This window comes from Chelonia mydas, chromosome 5 (assembly GCF_015237465.2).
Source record: "Chelonia mydas isolate rCheMyd1 chromosome 5, rCheMyd1.pri.v2, whole genome shotgun sequence".
In the NCBI taxonomy this organism is placed as follows: Eukaryota; Metazoa; Chordata; order Testudines; family Cheloniidae; genus Chelonia; species Chelonia mydas.
Genome location: NC_051245.2, coordinates 57,589,262 through 57,605,456, shown reverse-complemented (window position 1 = coordinate 57,605,456; position 16,195 = coordinate 57,589,262). Strand labels below are relative to the sequence as shown.

Sequence of the window (16,195 nt, the reverse complement as noted above, 5' to 3'; positions counted from 1 at the left end):
GAAGTAAAGTGTGCGTTGTAAATGGCTTGTCTAGTTTTAGTAAAATCCAGCCACGAGGAAGTTTGTGTGGAAGGTTGGTTTTTTATGAGAGTATCCATTTTTGAGAGCTCATTCTTAATCTTCCCCTGTTTGCTGTAGAGGATGTTGATCAGGTGATTCCGCAGTTTCTTTGAGAGCGTGTGGCACAAGCTGTCAGCATAGTCTGTGTGGTATGTAGATTGTAATGGATTTTTTACCTTCAGTCCTTTTGGTACGATGTCCATCTGTTTGCATTTGGAAAGGAAGATGATGTCTGTCTGTATCTGTACAAGTTTTTTCATGCAGTTGATAGATTTCCACTCCATGCGGCTAAATGCAGTGCCTTGCATAATGACAGGTTTCAGAGTAACAGCCGTGTTAGTCTGTATTCGTAAAAAGAAAAGGAGTACTTGTGGCACCTTAGAGACTAACCAGTTTATTTGAGTATGAGCTTTCGTGAGCTACAGCTCACTTCATCGGATGCATAGCATATCGTGGAAACTGCAGAAGACATTATATACACACAGAGACCATGAAACAAAAACCTTATAAATGGATAAATGGACACAAATCAGATGTCAAGAATTATAACATTCATAAACCAGTCGGAGAACACTTCAATCTCTCTGGTCACGCAATCACAGACATGAGGGTCGCTATCTTAAAGCAAAAAAACTTCAAATCCAGACTCCAGCGAGAAACTGCTGAATTGGAATTCATTTGCAAATTGGATACTATTAATTTGGGCTTGAATAGAGACTGGGAGTGGCTAAGTCATTATGCAAGGTAGCCTGTCTCCCCTTGTTTTTTTCCTGCAAAACCCCCCCCAAGACGTTCTGGTTAAACTTGGATTATTGCTGTGCACATTGTAAGATGAGCTGTTGCCAGCAGGAGAATGAGTTTGTGTGTGTGGTTTTTGGAAAGGGGGGGGTGTTTGGGGGGGGGTGAGAAAACCTGGATTAGTGCTGGAGGTGACCCACCTTGATTATCATGCGCATTATAAAGAGGGGTTTCAAAGGGGGATGGGCTGTTGCCAGATCACTTTAGATAAGCTGTTGCCAGCGGGGGAGTGGGGTGGGAGGAAGTTTTGTTTCATGGTCTCTGTGTGTATATAATGTCTTCTGCAGTTTCCACGATATGCTATGCATCCGATGAAGTGAGCTGTAGCTCACGAAAGCTCATGCTCAAATAAACTGGTTAGTCTCTAAGGTGCCATAAGCATAAAATCATAGCATTATCTACATGTATGTGCAGAGCAATTCACTAATTATCACTAGTACTATTTATTAAAACTAGAGAACTAAGAAATTGGATTGACATTAGTTAAAATTCAAAAAGTGAAAAATATCTACTTGTTATCCCTTTGATGAATCCATCTCTGTCTCATACTCTCTTTAGTCTATTTTCATGTAAATGTTCAGTTTCCATTTGGTTGAGGGCACAGTTCAGTATTATTCCATTTTTAATTGTTATCACAATTAGCAGGGGAAAGGGAAGTTCCTCTGTCATTGACTAATTTGGCTCCTCTCTTCCCTTTTATCAATTATTGTTTCACTTCAACAACAGTTCCAATGATTGAGGCAACATAATGAATACAAATGATAATGAAAATGGAGACAGGAGTTCAACTCTTGCCTTAATCACAAGTGAAAATGAATATGGTGGTTTCATTCTAATTCCCCTTTGTGAACATCAACTAACCACACTGATTGTCAAAATTCAGGGTTGACAGTTTCTGCTAAAGAGAAGTTTTGGCTGGAAAAGAAGGATTCTTCCTTGTCAGGAGCTGGACTGAAGTACAATGGCACTCTTGTGAAAAAGCCTCCACAACACTTACTGACTGAATCCATCTTGGCACACAGAAGGGCTGAACTGCAGACTTCTAGAGCTAGAAACATGAGCTGCTATCACTTGAGTTAAAGAACCATGCTTGTAGTTACGGCTGTAACAGACTCTCATCAATTCTGAACCAGACAGAGAAGAGGACCTATAACACACATTAACCAGTGGGTTACACTGACACTATACTTGGTTCACAGCAGTTGGTCTCTCACTAACATGAACACTTTTGTTACTATGTTGTGCTATTTGATTGTGTCCTAGGCATGCCGCACAAAACAGAGCGTCCCTACTTACAAGAGCAAACTAAATTCAGATGTGACATGGTGAGTGAGGGATGAAAGTATAGGGAGATGAGGTTTAGAGAGATGAGCCTTGCAGCAGTTATAGGAAGAGATTAACTGAACTTGAAAAAATAAATATAAAATGAAGGCGCAGACTGTGGCTGTCCTCATGCATGTATGCAGAGGGTGGAGGAGAGAACAAACACATGACAGATGTTAGTCACATTGCTTAATGTTTGCACTACAGTGAGAAGAGCAGTGTAAGAATTTCTATAGAATAGAATAGAATAGAATAGAATAGAATAGAATAGAATAGATGGTGTCTCTCCCAGCAATATGTCCTCATGCAGAGGACAGCTGCAATGTTGCTGAGAATGCAAGCACTGCATAAGGGTGATATCACCATAGATAAATGCCTCCCTTAAAGGGAAGGAAGTGGGGTGAGGGTAAGGCCATGCCTTCTCCATCCTAGGAGTTCATTGAGTGCATGTTGCTCCTGATGCAGTACGAATGCCCCTCAAGCCCAGGAAGGAATTGTCTGAGTCTGCTAAAATGCCTATTATTGCTCCTGCTACAGTGCAGTCCCATTGCACCCTCTCCAATCTCAGGGTTGAACTTTAAAGGCACAATATAGACTTAAGGATTTAACTGAAGATGGTTAATTGATCTAGGTGGCTCAGAAGTGCAGTCTGTGACAGTGGACCAACTCACAAAAAATCTCCTGGGGAAAATTAATAAGAGTTTTGTGGGTGTAACCCTATGACGAGTCGCATTCGCCCCACACTGGACAGGGAAGGGTTAACCCTACATTGTGGGCTGAGGAAACCACACCCCCTCAACTCTACTGGGCATGCTACAAATGCACTAGTATAAAAGGAAGCAACTCAGCTCAGTTGCTGCTGCTGACTGCCAGGGAGGAAGGATGTACGCTACCGGCTCCAGTCAAGGATCAGCTGAAGCCCAAGGCCGTGGGAGCTGGAGAGGCTGCAACCCAGGCAGATGCCAAGGTACCTGTGGAGGCCTCACATAATCCGGAGTCGCCAGGGACTGCAGAGGTGGCCAGACTGCAGCAGCAGGAACTACAGTGGGAAACAGCCCAAGGGAATTAGATAGTGGCCAGGTTAGTGAACCAGAATTTTTTAGTCAGTGTGTATTGGTCGGAAACCTCCTACTGGCTCCCCCACTCCTGCCATTACCTAGTCTGGGGTATGATGGAGGGCTTCTATCCCCCTACCTGGGCTGCCACCCCCCCCCCCCTTTTTTTGTTTGTGGCAGCCCCCTTCCTGACTGGGGCCACTGGGCCTCACTACCCTACCACCAGGGATGAATTTACTGACTTTAGCCACTAGGCCTTATTGCCCTGCAAAGAGGGTGAATCTATGGACTCTGGCTGTTAGGACTTACAGACCTGTCAGCTGGGGCAAATCTATTGATGCTGGTCATTGGGGCACACTGCCCTGCTAAAAGGGCAAATGCATGGACTGTGGCCACTAGGCCTTACTGTGCTGCTGACTGGGGAAAATCTATTGACTCTGGCCATTGGCCCACACTGCCCAGCTATTAGGGGCAAGTACATTAACTTTGGCCGTTAGGCCTAATTGCCCTGATAAGAAGGGTGAGTATATTGACTCGGGCTAAGGAGGCATAGACACAGGTTATGTACACCCCAACCCTATGCCCTAAGAGAGATGGGGTGCACTTGCCCCACACTGGATGGAGTCTCCCCCAACCCTGTCACAACCCCCCTTTGGAGTTTGCTAGCTCATGGAACACTGAACTAAGTCAGCCAAGACTTCCATAGGGCTCCAGACCTGGGGGCCAGAAGAGGACCCTGTCCAAAGCAGGAGTAAAGACACCATAAGGAAGCCCTTTACTTTTTGTTTAAGCTGGCTAATGTTCACAGCACTGCAGCAGTTATTGCAGGATTTATCCTCAACATCCCCATCTGCCAGGAAATGTACTAAGGAGGAAGCTGGCAGGGGGTGCGTGAAGGGAGATGGGAGATTTGTTATACTGTTGAAGTTTTCATATTTAAGTTATCTTAATCCTTTCCTTCCATAGAGCCTTTGTTTCCTGTCTGCAATAAAGTCCCCTCTCTTATACTGTTACTTTTGAGTGTAACATTTCACTGGTTTGGGTTTGTATTAATATGTTGTGTTTTGTGTATGGGTTATATTCCTTGTGAATAGAGTAGCAGTGTTAGTTATTTTACCAAGGGACCACATCCCTGGTATCCCAAGCACAGAGAGGAGTCACCTTGGGTGGAGACACCAAGCACTTGAAATAAAGAACTCAAGACCCAAAACATGTGTGGACGCATGGAGAAGCCACCCCGATTAGCATGCACCAGGGAGGAGACTTGAGTCACGTTTCGCGGGAAGAGAAATATGTGGACACAGCAAGCAGTATTTGGTGATTTCTAATTAATGCATACTAACTCTTAGCAAATTTTCCAAGAATAAGGAATATACATTTAAACTCTATTTTCTGTTTTGTCACCTTGATTATTTCTTTCCTCAATGTTTTTTGTGAATCCTATACAGATCATATTATCATTGTGGTTTAGATGGCCTCAAGTAGACACTGTCAGAAAAAACATTTTTTAAATGTCACAAGTGATCATAAAGCCAGTAAACTTACTCTTGAGCTGTCTGTCTATTAAATTATCTAAGGGTCAATATAATTTTCTTTCAAGCGCCTTCTTTCTAATCTACAGAATCTGATTCCTTTTTTGGAATGCTAAGGGGTTATACTATCTCACTGAATGATTAAACAAATAGTCTCATACCTTAAATCAGTTAAGGAGAGCACCGTCTCTTTATAGAAAGCTCATATGACATCTTGAGAGCCAGAGAAGTTTTGGTTCAGGCGATGTGCTCAGATTCATAACTGTGATATAGAAACTGTGATCTCCAAGTCCTCACACAAATAGAGAACAAGACAGAATGGGGATGATGATGATGATAATAATAATAAATAATTCTACTGACCATTTGCAAGGTTTCCTGGAACCCACTTACAATGAATACCCTGAGAGTAAAACTCTATCTATGACACTTCAGTGCATTGGACTTCCTCTTGTAGGCTGCTTAAGGTCTCTTAACAAGCAACTTAAGTGAATTTAAAAGGTGAACAGGACTTTGTCCTGGCCCTTTGCATAGAAATACATGTAACCAATAGTGAAGAGTCACTAAACTATAAGCAGATACCACCGTTAACCCTCTTGGAACACAGTAATCACCAACTATCGGATATTAAACTGCGTTGAGCTAATTGCTGAAAATGCCTTTTATAGTTTAGTTTATGAGAGGTACAAATCTGGATGTTAAGCAAACTGTTTATTTTTTGTAATTCATTTTTGTCTCTCATTTTAATTCCCTTTTATTTCTGTCTTTAATAAATCTTGCTTCTTTTAAGTTGATGGTTGTATTTCTCACAGATATCCTCAAAGAGAAAAAAAAAAACTGGAGTCTCTAAAAAGTTAAGCAGAAGAGTAAAGAGCTTCTGGAACTACACCTCCTTCCCTCAGACTCCATAAAGGAGAATAGAAAAATTGTCTATTAAGTTCTGTTGCCATCAGGCTGTGGCGAGAAGAGAAGCCAAAAGAACAGGGAGCAGATGAGAAGTAGTATCGGTGTCATTCACACTTGTTAATATATTTATATTCTTTGAGATGTGATAGCTATCACAGTTCCTTAGATGAAGTTCACAAGAATCAGGATAAAGTGTTCTTGGTTAAGACCCTCATCTGTAGATGAAGAACTTACTGAGCCTACTGGGATATGTTTCTAGATGGCATTTGAATGTAGTTGTCATAACAGGCATCCAGGGTTTCCATAGCTCATTCTTTTGTTGCACTGATTATAAAATAGCAACGAGAAGATTTACTGATTTAAGATATGACAGATAATAAACATTTGATGTTCACCTTTTACAACCAGTGGTGGAGAAGAAAAGAATGGTGGGCTTCCTGCCTTTATGTTGCTTTGTACCTATACCATGCATGTACAGATATTGTATAATTGATAAATATTTTCATTCCAGCTGTAAGTATTCCTTCCACTTTGTCCCTGCAAATAGGGGGACAATTCTGCCACCAATATCTGTTTCTATTTAGGTAGTTTAGATGTTTAAGAACTTGATTTTCATTCAGTTATTAAAGTGCAATTATTTGTGCTGACAAACTCCTCCTCTCAAATGCAGATGTCAGAGTTCACTATCCAGGTTCCATAACCAGAGGACAGCCTCTGTATGAAGGGTGACTTGGTGTTGTAAACCAAGCTCCAAATGTTGAGTTAGGCACTCTTCCACCACGAGCAATTGCCTATGAAGCTCCCCAAGACTCACAGCACAGAGAGGAAACCAGGCCAAGCTGGTGCATAGTTGTGGCGTCTTGGAATGAGCCAGAAAGTAGCCAGTTGAGCCTGGTCCAGGATCTGCAATCAAGTGGACAAGGAAGCAGATGCTAAAATGAGCTCCTGAATTTACTTACTATATTAGACGCTTTCCCATCAATGTTTCACTCTGTCAGAATGTAATTTTCAGCTCCCTGGCAGTGCTGATAATCTGTGCATGGTAAAGGGCCATAGTGCTCTTATCCAGAAACATGTGAGTTGTAGTAGTAAAAGGGTATTGAGTGATCAGCCCTGGTGAAACACCCTGGTCTGCAGGAGTGAGATTTATCCCCTGAATATGAGCACACATTCAAGTTGATATAGTGTGTTCACTGTCTGAAAATGGAGTATCAGTCAACCGGCAATGTAACAGGTTGGTTTCATCTGTCATAGCTCTCGAGGCAGACTTAACTGTAATGGCTTCTCATCAAAGGTCTGGCAGTCTTAGCACTTACAAACTGAAAGTTAGTGTATAGTTAAATCACTAATAAAAATATGAGTTGTCAATGCAGAACTGAATTCAACAAGCTGAGTGTGATGACTGCCCACCCAGACCACTGAGTGATAATCAGCTGGAGCAAACTCTATGCCCGATACAGATATATGAAGGACCAAAGGATCTAATCCCCAGAAGGTTGCTGGGAGTTTTCATATCAAGGTGGGAAGAGATCTTCCCTGACTTTCAGGATGCTCACAAACTAAGGGTGCAAAAGGCCAGGCCGCATTTTGAAAATGCGCCCCTTAATACATAGTGCTTACTTTCAGTGGTGCTCAATCTTTACAATGGATTTTCAGCCTAGTTGTAGCCCACTTCTTATCAGCTACCAAATGAGAAAAAGACATTATATTGAATTTTAGTGGTCCAAATAATGGTGGTTTAGATTGTTGGAAAACTATGAATCTGCAGCCTCCCTGGATAACATGGCATGCAAAATACTTTTGATTTCTAAATGTTGTACTTCATAAAATTGAAAAGACACAGTATAAACTTCCATGCAACAGTTGCTATTAGACCTTTATCTATCGGAATGGGATGGAAGAATCTGTCAGCTAAGGTATAGCCTCATCTCTAGAAACTACTTCCTGGTCTAAGTCCTTACTGATGACAGAACAAGTTTGGTAATATGAAATTAAATGCCTTGGAAGGGTGAAGATTGAGAGCTAAATGAAAGCACCATTACAGAAGAGACTGTAAACTCTTTGGGGCAAAGACCGTGTCATTCAATGTGTTTGTATAGTGCCCAGCACAACAAGGCCCTGATCCTGACTGAGGCCTTTGAGCTCTCTCTCTCTCTCACGCTCTCTCTCTCTCTAGTACTTAAAAGTGACTGCAAAAAAGGCATAGGCAGGCAGGTCCATATTTATTGCGTCACTGAATTCCAAAGCAAATTAGCTGTCTTTCATTTTTTTCTAAAAATTGTTTCTTCTAATCACAAGTACAGAAAAACTTGTTATATGAAATCGAGGTTGTATTTCTTCTTGGTTGTACATCCAGTAATGATTCTACAGTTGAAACTTAATTAACAGTTGTGTTGCTGGTGTGAAGAGAACAAACATTTCCTTAAGTAGATATGACTCTCAATATTCAAAGGGAGCAGACCTCCTGTGGAAGGAGGAGTCATTTTACAGTCACTTTTCTAACATACAAGCATTTTAACAGATTTTCACCTGCCAATTAAAATGTGTAATCTTAAATTGAGACCAGATATTGGTTGATTCTTAATATGAGCTGCAGAACTTAGTACCTGATGTTGTAAGCCCTTGCGCATGTGAGTACTCCTGCCTCATGAGAGCAGTCTTCAATGTAAGTAAAAACATGTCAGAATTTGCCAGGTCAGGCCCATATATACCCCCTTTAAATTCTGCTATATTACATTCGTCATCATCTGGAGCTGGAAGTGTCACCAATTGGTTTAGGCAAAGAGTTTAAGACATTTTTACAGATGACAGGCACCACTGGGTAATGTCTCTTGATGATATCCCTGAAATACCTATTACGATTCAAGAGCATTCTGAGCTTCCCTTAAAATTAGACTATTTTGACTACATTATTGGCTAGTCAATAAGGCTCCAATCTTTACCGGGAATAGGGTCAGACCTCAGTCTTCTTCATTTTGATCTGCCAAAAATGCTCTGGATCTTGATAACCTTGAGTCAACATTGCTGACAGAAAATCACACCTTTTGCCATCACCTGAGATGTTTTACTCTAAGTGTTAATAGACGTCCTGTGTGGGGCCTTTCCCGGAGCAATGCTTCTCGCTTTCAGGAGTAGCTAGTTGGGGCCCACTTGCAGAGGGATAGGGTGCTGCCACTGCTGCCCTTTGTGCACACTTTCCATCACCAGACCCCTGCCTCAGGGGGTTACTCAAGTAAGAGCTGGCATAACGCAGGATAACTTGCCCCTAGACAGTGAGCTGGAACTGCCTACACTAAGCTTCTCAACTCTAGATTCTGTTTATATTACAGTTGACATTCATCTTGACACACGGGGTTGTAAGCAGTTGATGGAATATACGATCCACAATTATGTGGTAACCTGGAGAGCTATGTGGATCTAGTGGCCTACAGTAGCTGTGACATCTATTCTGTCCCATAAACTGGAGTAATGGCCAGAGGTAGAGGGGGAGTATACTGCCCCCTCAGGATGTAGCTCCAGATTTTGGGAAATGAATTTAATCACCCAAACTCCATGCACTGCACCCACATAACCTACATAAAACCAGAATAATTTGGCTTTATGTGAATGTCACTATTTGGTAGGTGTGAGTATATTGCAGATAACTCTCCTGAATCAGTGAGGTACTTTATAGTGCTGTACTTAGGTTGACACATTTCTTTCCTCTTTTTTCTTTCTGTCTTCTTCCTCTCTTGATCTTTCAACTGAACTACTCATTCTTCTTGCTCACACAGTCAACCTGATTTCTTTTTATATGCAACCTTCAGGTTAACCAGGAATGAGACTAATTAATTAGCATGCTTGATTTTCAATCTTTAGTGTCTTCCAATGAAATATGATAACTGACATTGACATATGAATTGCAGGATATATAAGCCACCTTTCTATTCCATTGCATCCTTTTATATTAATTACTCTTCCAACTTAATATTTTATTCATGTATGAAGATTGTTTGCGTTAGCACATGTTCGCTTTAAAAAGATGGTTAAAGAAGAAAACTTTGCCAGCATATCTGGTGCAAATAAACAGAGCTGATCACTAGAACAATTTTTGTCCACTGGTGAGAAGGTACTAAAAATAACTCCATTTAAAACCTGATGCCTTCAGCCTTGTTCAAAATAAAGACAAACATATGCATGACAAAAATACATGATTTCATTACAATTCAGAAAGACTGTGGATTTGATTTTTAATTCATACAGAAAATTCCGTATGCTGGTCGGATGTATTCATGATGTCAGTGACTGTATGAGTAAAATAAGCTTATACAGAATTAGATAATAGTAATTTATTTCCTGTTAATTTGGTGTCTTTATATCTTTTTATGCCTGCCCTTTCAGTGGGTACAAATTTTCCTGCAACCAACGAAAACTGGGAAAAAAACAAAGCTTGTAACATCACTCCTCCAGAAATGCCAAATTATGCCACGAGGCACAGTCCTGCCTGGGGATGTTGCAGAACCATTCACCCCAGCGAATACTAATGAGACATTATGGAGCAACTAGCTCTAGAGAGTACATTATACACCCACCCTCCGCCCCTTTGCAACTAGCCTGAATCGATGATCAGCAAATAAGCAAGGATAGGGCCATGATTCTGCCTCCTTCCTGCTCCTCCTTGTCTTTTTTGGGAGGCATCTTTATCCCCAGGGAGAAAAATATAAGCAGGAGCAGTTCCCATGTTCATAAGATTAAAGGCTGTTAGCTGGCTCCTATGCAGGGAGCCAGCAGAGTGAGAGGAGGAGCTCCATGCATCCTCCTCCATGAACTTGCAGAAACATCGGCCACATTCTCAACTTAAGGGGGCTGGCTGTCTGGTTCTTCTCCAGTCTCTAGCAGGCAAAAGTAGCTATCCTGGTTGGTGAAGCTAGATAGTTTTTGGTCATTTATTATTTGTATTCCAGTAGTACCTAAAGACCCCCAAATCAGCACCAGAGACCTATTGTGCGAGGCATTATACAGACACAGTACCTATTGCAGTTTTATCACACTAACATCCTCATGATAACTACTCTTCCTGGATCAAGTCTATCCCAACAGTAACAAATGCACTTTACCCCAAAACCCTGCCACTCAAGTAGGGATACAATTTAGTCAGTCAATATGAACCTGACTTTCTTCTGCATATGTCCAGCAGCCTTGCCTTGCAAATGGCAAACCAATGCAGGAAATACACTCTAACCACTCAAACTTTCTCTGAAGCATTAGTTATGTTTAGTTCACAACAGAGAAAAGAAAAAAAAATCCTCGTTTGTCTTTGGCTGAAAGATAAAGTTTGCACGTGTGAGTTAGTACTTAACATTGCATGAATGCAGATACAGCATTACATTTGATTGGTAATTAAAGTCAAGTGCCCCCAAGTTTAGGCAAATCCAAAATAGCTAATTACAGGTTTTATATTGCAAAACAATTGTAGCATTAAAAGCCCCCTTACAGAAAAAAGAAATCTGGAGGGAATTTTTGCAAATCTGTAATAGTTTCCCCCAGCTCTATACAAATGTAATTGGGAGGAGGAGGAGAGAACTCCCTTGCTTGACTTCATCTGTCACATCTCTTACTGTTACTCCAGCTCAGGAGGGATCCACACTTTTCTGCAATGCTGTTATCACCTTCCTCCTTTTAATTACAAGAAACATGATGAGGCCACTACTCCCTTCAAATCTCTTCTCAAGACCCACCTTTGCCACCAGGCCAATAAGAAATCACATAGTTGAGGAGCTGGCCTGAGCCCATAACCAAGTCAATCAGTGGTACTTTGTTTATTGTTTGAGTAAAGAGAGGCTTCACCCCCCCCCCCCAACACCAACCAGGGATGTATCTTTTTGGGGGCCCTGCTGTTGCTAGTTTGCTTTTTATTCACATTTCACCTGCACTGAGCCTGATCTTGATTGGGGCCTCTGGGCACTAGGGTAATATTAATATTAAATAAAAGCACTTGGGTCCAAACTCTGCTCAGGTCCCATTAGCTTCTGTGGAACTGCTCACGTGAGTAAGGTGGGCAGGATTTGGCTCTCTGGACCATAGAGTGTTTTGAAATATCCTTACCACTTTGGGTGTTTTTGCTCTCTCTCCCTGAAAGCTGCCCTCCCTCCTGTGAGTAAGTTCTCTGTTTGGATTTTTGGTTGCAGCAGTGCTTTGCTGGCATTCCAGCAGATGCCTGCTGTCTGGCCCCCCCTTCTTACCAGGACCTCTCTTATTTCTTACTTTCCCCCAGAATATGAATGTGATGGATGAACATTTCAGTCTCATTATCCAGACTGCCCTCTCGCCATTCTAAGTCATTAATTTTCAAAATCATCCTCCTCAGTATGAATCTCACCAGCCAACCACAAGTTGATACTCTTACTATTTGTTTATAGCTCAAACACAACTGAATGAGAGCTGTCAATACTTCAATAAAATCCCACTTGCTGTTAAATAATACAGAGTTGGGCCAAGATGTTCAAAAATAGGAGCCTAAAGTTAGGTTTTTGAGGTAAAATTTTCAAAAGTGCTTATGTTACCTTGAAAGTCAAAGGGATTTTGGTCAGTAGGTTGCTTTTGAAAATGTTACCCCAAATCCATATTGAAGTCAGACCTGTTAGTTCAGCACTTCTGAAAATCAGGCAGCCCAACTTTAGTGAGGTTTTTTGTTTTTTGTTTTTTTTAATTTTGACCTTGGTGGGTGGGTGGAGGGAAATCTAGAAAACCTATCTGACTTTTAAAATCCATTACCTCTGTTTGTTTGCTTGTTTGTGTGTGTGTGTCTTTGTTTGTTTCCAAGTGCCTTTTGCTTCCTAATTTTCTGAACTAATTCTACACTTTTCTTGGTCAACGGCTTCCTTTGAAATAAATAGATGTTCATGCTTTAAATTTACCATCAGGCAGAACAACTGAAATGTCTGCTTTTTTCAGATGCAAATGAAGCACTCAGAGTGTGAGTATAATTAAGTGGCTTAATGCATTAGGAAATACACCTTTTGTATGGTCAACTCCTTTCCTTACTGTTAGTAATGTTTCACCACTTTGAGGTGAGTGAAAAGGGAAAACTGTTATTTCAGAAAACATTATTGTTCCTAGACAGGGAAAAACTTGGGCTTCCGCCCAGCTTCTCCACTGTAAAGCTGCACCTGTGTAGTCTGCCCGTACCTCTGTTTTCATCTAATATGCCACAAACTTCCTTGTAGGTTTTCATCCGAAGAATAATACAAAAGGTATTCTTATAGTTATGCTAATGGAAGACAAAGGGATAAAATAAAGTGCTCATGGTAGAAATGCTGGAAGGATTGTTTCTGTTACATTTTGGTGTGGGGAGGGGGCAGGGTGAAGAAAACGGAAACAGGCTGGCATGCCTGCCACCTGCATTCAACAACAAAACATTCAGAAAAAAAGGGAAATTGAGGCACAGGTGGTGCCAAACATTTTCAAACCTCTAAGCAGAAAAGCTTTAAGCGGGAACCCTTTGGGATTGAGCAACCCTTATTTTTATCAAATATACTTCAAAATGACCACTTCCTTATTTAAGAGAGGTCAGTTATGGGATGTGGGAAGGCAGTGGGAGAACTTAAACAGAAGTTATGTTTATAAACATAAACAATAAACAATTCACCATTAACACTTTTATGCAATATGAGCCAAATATGAGTAAAGTGCTGACCAGCTGTTGATGGAATTTGAATATGGTCCTGTGTAATGAACTCATCATAGAAGCTGATTGAAACAACCTTTGCACTACATTGAAATTCTTGGGCAGGTGGCATTTCTTACTCCTTCATATCATACTGCTGGAACAGTTCAGGGAAAGAACCAATAGTGTGATAACGCGAAGGAGAACATCTTGCAACTGATTAGGTGAGAAATCTACCTTCATCGATGATACTGGATGTGGCTCTACACAAAGAGCCCTTCCCATCCTCCTTGCCTTTAAATACACATACAGTGTTAATATCAATACAAGGTTAAAAGTAATGAAAACTCTATAAAGACAGGTTCTAGCATTGGGGGCCTATTGACAACAGGTAAATTTTCTTCAAATCCACCATTTCTAACTTGTTTTAAAATGCTGTGATGTAGAGTTGCATAAGATTATAATGTATACGTTAATCACATATGCTGATATGGGCCATAAATATGGCATAAGACTGTGTAATGAAACAATCATATCAGGGTAGTGGCCTGGCCTAGCAGCCAGAGAAAAGACCAGAGAATCAGAACTGGTTTCTATAGCTGATTCCACCACTAAACTGCTGAATGATCATTAACTAATAATTTTGTCTCTGTGCCTCATTTTCTCCATTTGCCTGTGTATAGTGCTTTTGATTCTTAGAAGAAAGTTTTACTGTCAGTGCAAGAAAATAGTACTACTACCACCACCAGACATGTTAAGAGTTATTAAATCCTTTAATTCATCTTGGGTGGTCATTATGCACGAACATTCAAAATGTCTGGGGCAAGAGGTGAGGAGAGCTGGGCAGTGCTGAATACGAACGGACTCTATGGGATGTGGTATGAAGGCACACCTTAACATTTACCAATACTCAATGGGGAAATGAATTACTGAATGTCAGTCTCTATTAACCTAACAGTAAATTTGGACAAAAATACACATAAAAATGAAATAAAACAATTAGATAACACTTTAAGTGGTTCATTATTATTAATTCATTTAGTATTCATTGTAACTGTGCTGGTCATAATGAATTCATTTGATATTAATGTGGATGTTCTGCAGCAATTTCATTGTAATGCAGTTTTAATTCATGTGCCATTAAAATAAAGTAATGCCAAAATTTATATTTATTATTCGGAGTGCATAATTTCTTATTTTCAGAAATATTGTAATATTGGTTTTGTTTCCCACAACTTTAACTGCATATTTCAATCATGGGGTCCTTGACACTCAACAACATCACCTCCTTTCCAGGTATACAGAACCTTTACTTCCACAATCCAAAGCAGAGCACAGATTTTAGCCACACTGCTCCAATTAAAGTCACTGGGAGACGTACAGTTAAAATTCTGTGCAACACTTTAGAAGTTTATAGGTCAAGCACAAATGTATTTTATATGCCAGAAATCACATAGCGAAGAGCCTAATTTTACCCCCTTGCTAATATTGTTCAGAGTATTGCTCATGCATGTAGTCACACTGAACAAGTAATACTCAGAGTGAGCAAGGTGGCTGCACTGGGTTCAGTATGTTTAGCATTAGTAAACATTAACCTTAAACCCACAGTGGAGAATGTTAATCAGGACTGCAACTGTGACTTTCTCAGCTACCGTGACAAAAATGTTGGCCAATACAAAGATAATGTGGGTTTTACTTACTCTCACGGCTGATGAGCCCAATCATTAGATGGATGCATTCATTTTCCTAGACATACTATCCATAAAGTAGAGAGGAAATACAATTTATTTTTCTATTTGCTAATGATTTACATATTAAATGCTGACAATTGCTAAAATGTTAATTTTGATGTAGGATATTTTTGAATCAATGCACCAAGATAGGATTTAAAAAAATACCAGAATCAGTGTATAGAGAGTCCAGACAGTGATGGGTAATCAGTGTTGAGCCATGCTAATGTATTTGGTACTAACCAGCTATTCAGATATCCTGATTCTTGTGGCGTGATAAGCATTGTGGGCCATTCTAGAGGGCCTCCCCCTTCTCCTCCATGCTCTGGAGTGCTGGAAGCCACATGAGGCTAAATTTTCAGAGTGCTCAGTCAACACTCACAGATGAGGCCAAATTTTCAAAAGAAATCAGCACACTCCAATTGAGATACCTATGGTCATATTTTCAAAGAAACTTCTGAAAATCTCACCACTATTTGTGGGGCCTCAGTGGAAACTGAGCTGCTCTTAAAATTCTGGCCACAATACCTGCCTCCTGCTGTACAGAAAGCAACACAGGAGAATGAAACTCCTTGCAACATTTTTCTTTCTTTAATTCATTGTATAGAGGCAGTCTTAATATACAGTATATATCGAAAATTGTACGTAATGTTTGAGTTACAATCCTTAGTGAAATGAAATAGTTTGAAAAATGGGGCCACGTTTTGGGAGATGAGTTGGGGTGCTTTTTTAATGTTGTACAGGGCTTTCTTTTTGATGGGGGTTTTCACTCTCAGACATTAATGTGGTACTACTTAGCTCATGAGGCAAACTAAAATGGCTATTAGGATGTTAAGGAGTAATAAATCAGAGTTGCTTGTACTTTCATTTATCCTGTCCGTTATTAAAAAGACTTTTTATTTCCCTGATATAATTTAAAAAAAATAAATAGTGTAAAGAAAATACTCCTTTCGGTATGTTACTCATTTTAGTCCAGTTTTCAAAGTCTTTCCTCAGCATTGATCACAAATAGAAACATTAAATCTAAAATCTCAAAGGAAGAATGGTATCATCTATGGCATACAGAAAATATTTGTAGCTGATCTGGTCTGCAAGGAACAGTGGGCAAGATCAATAAAGTGAAAACTAAAGAAGCAACCTTTCTGG

General features: G+C 40.3%; 1 long non-coding RNA gene across 1 annotated transcript in view; it reads right to left on the bottom strand.

The window, feature by feature from the left end:
* The window catches only part of LOC122465982, a 366,320-nt gene that overhangs the window by 79,582 nt on the left and 270,543 nt on the right, over positions 1 to 16,195 (bottom strand). The gene's annotated exons all lie outside the window — the stretch shown is intronic.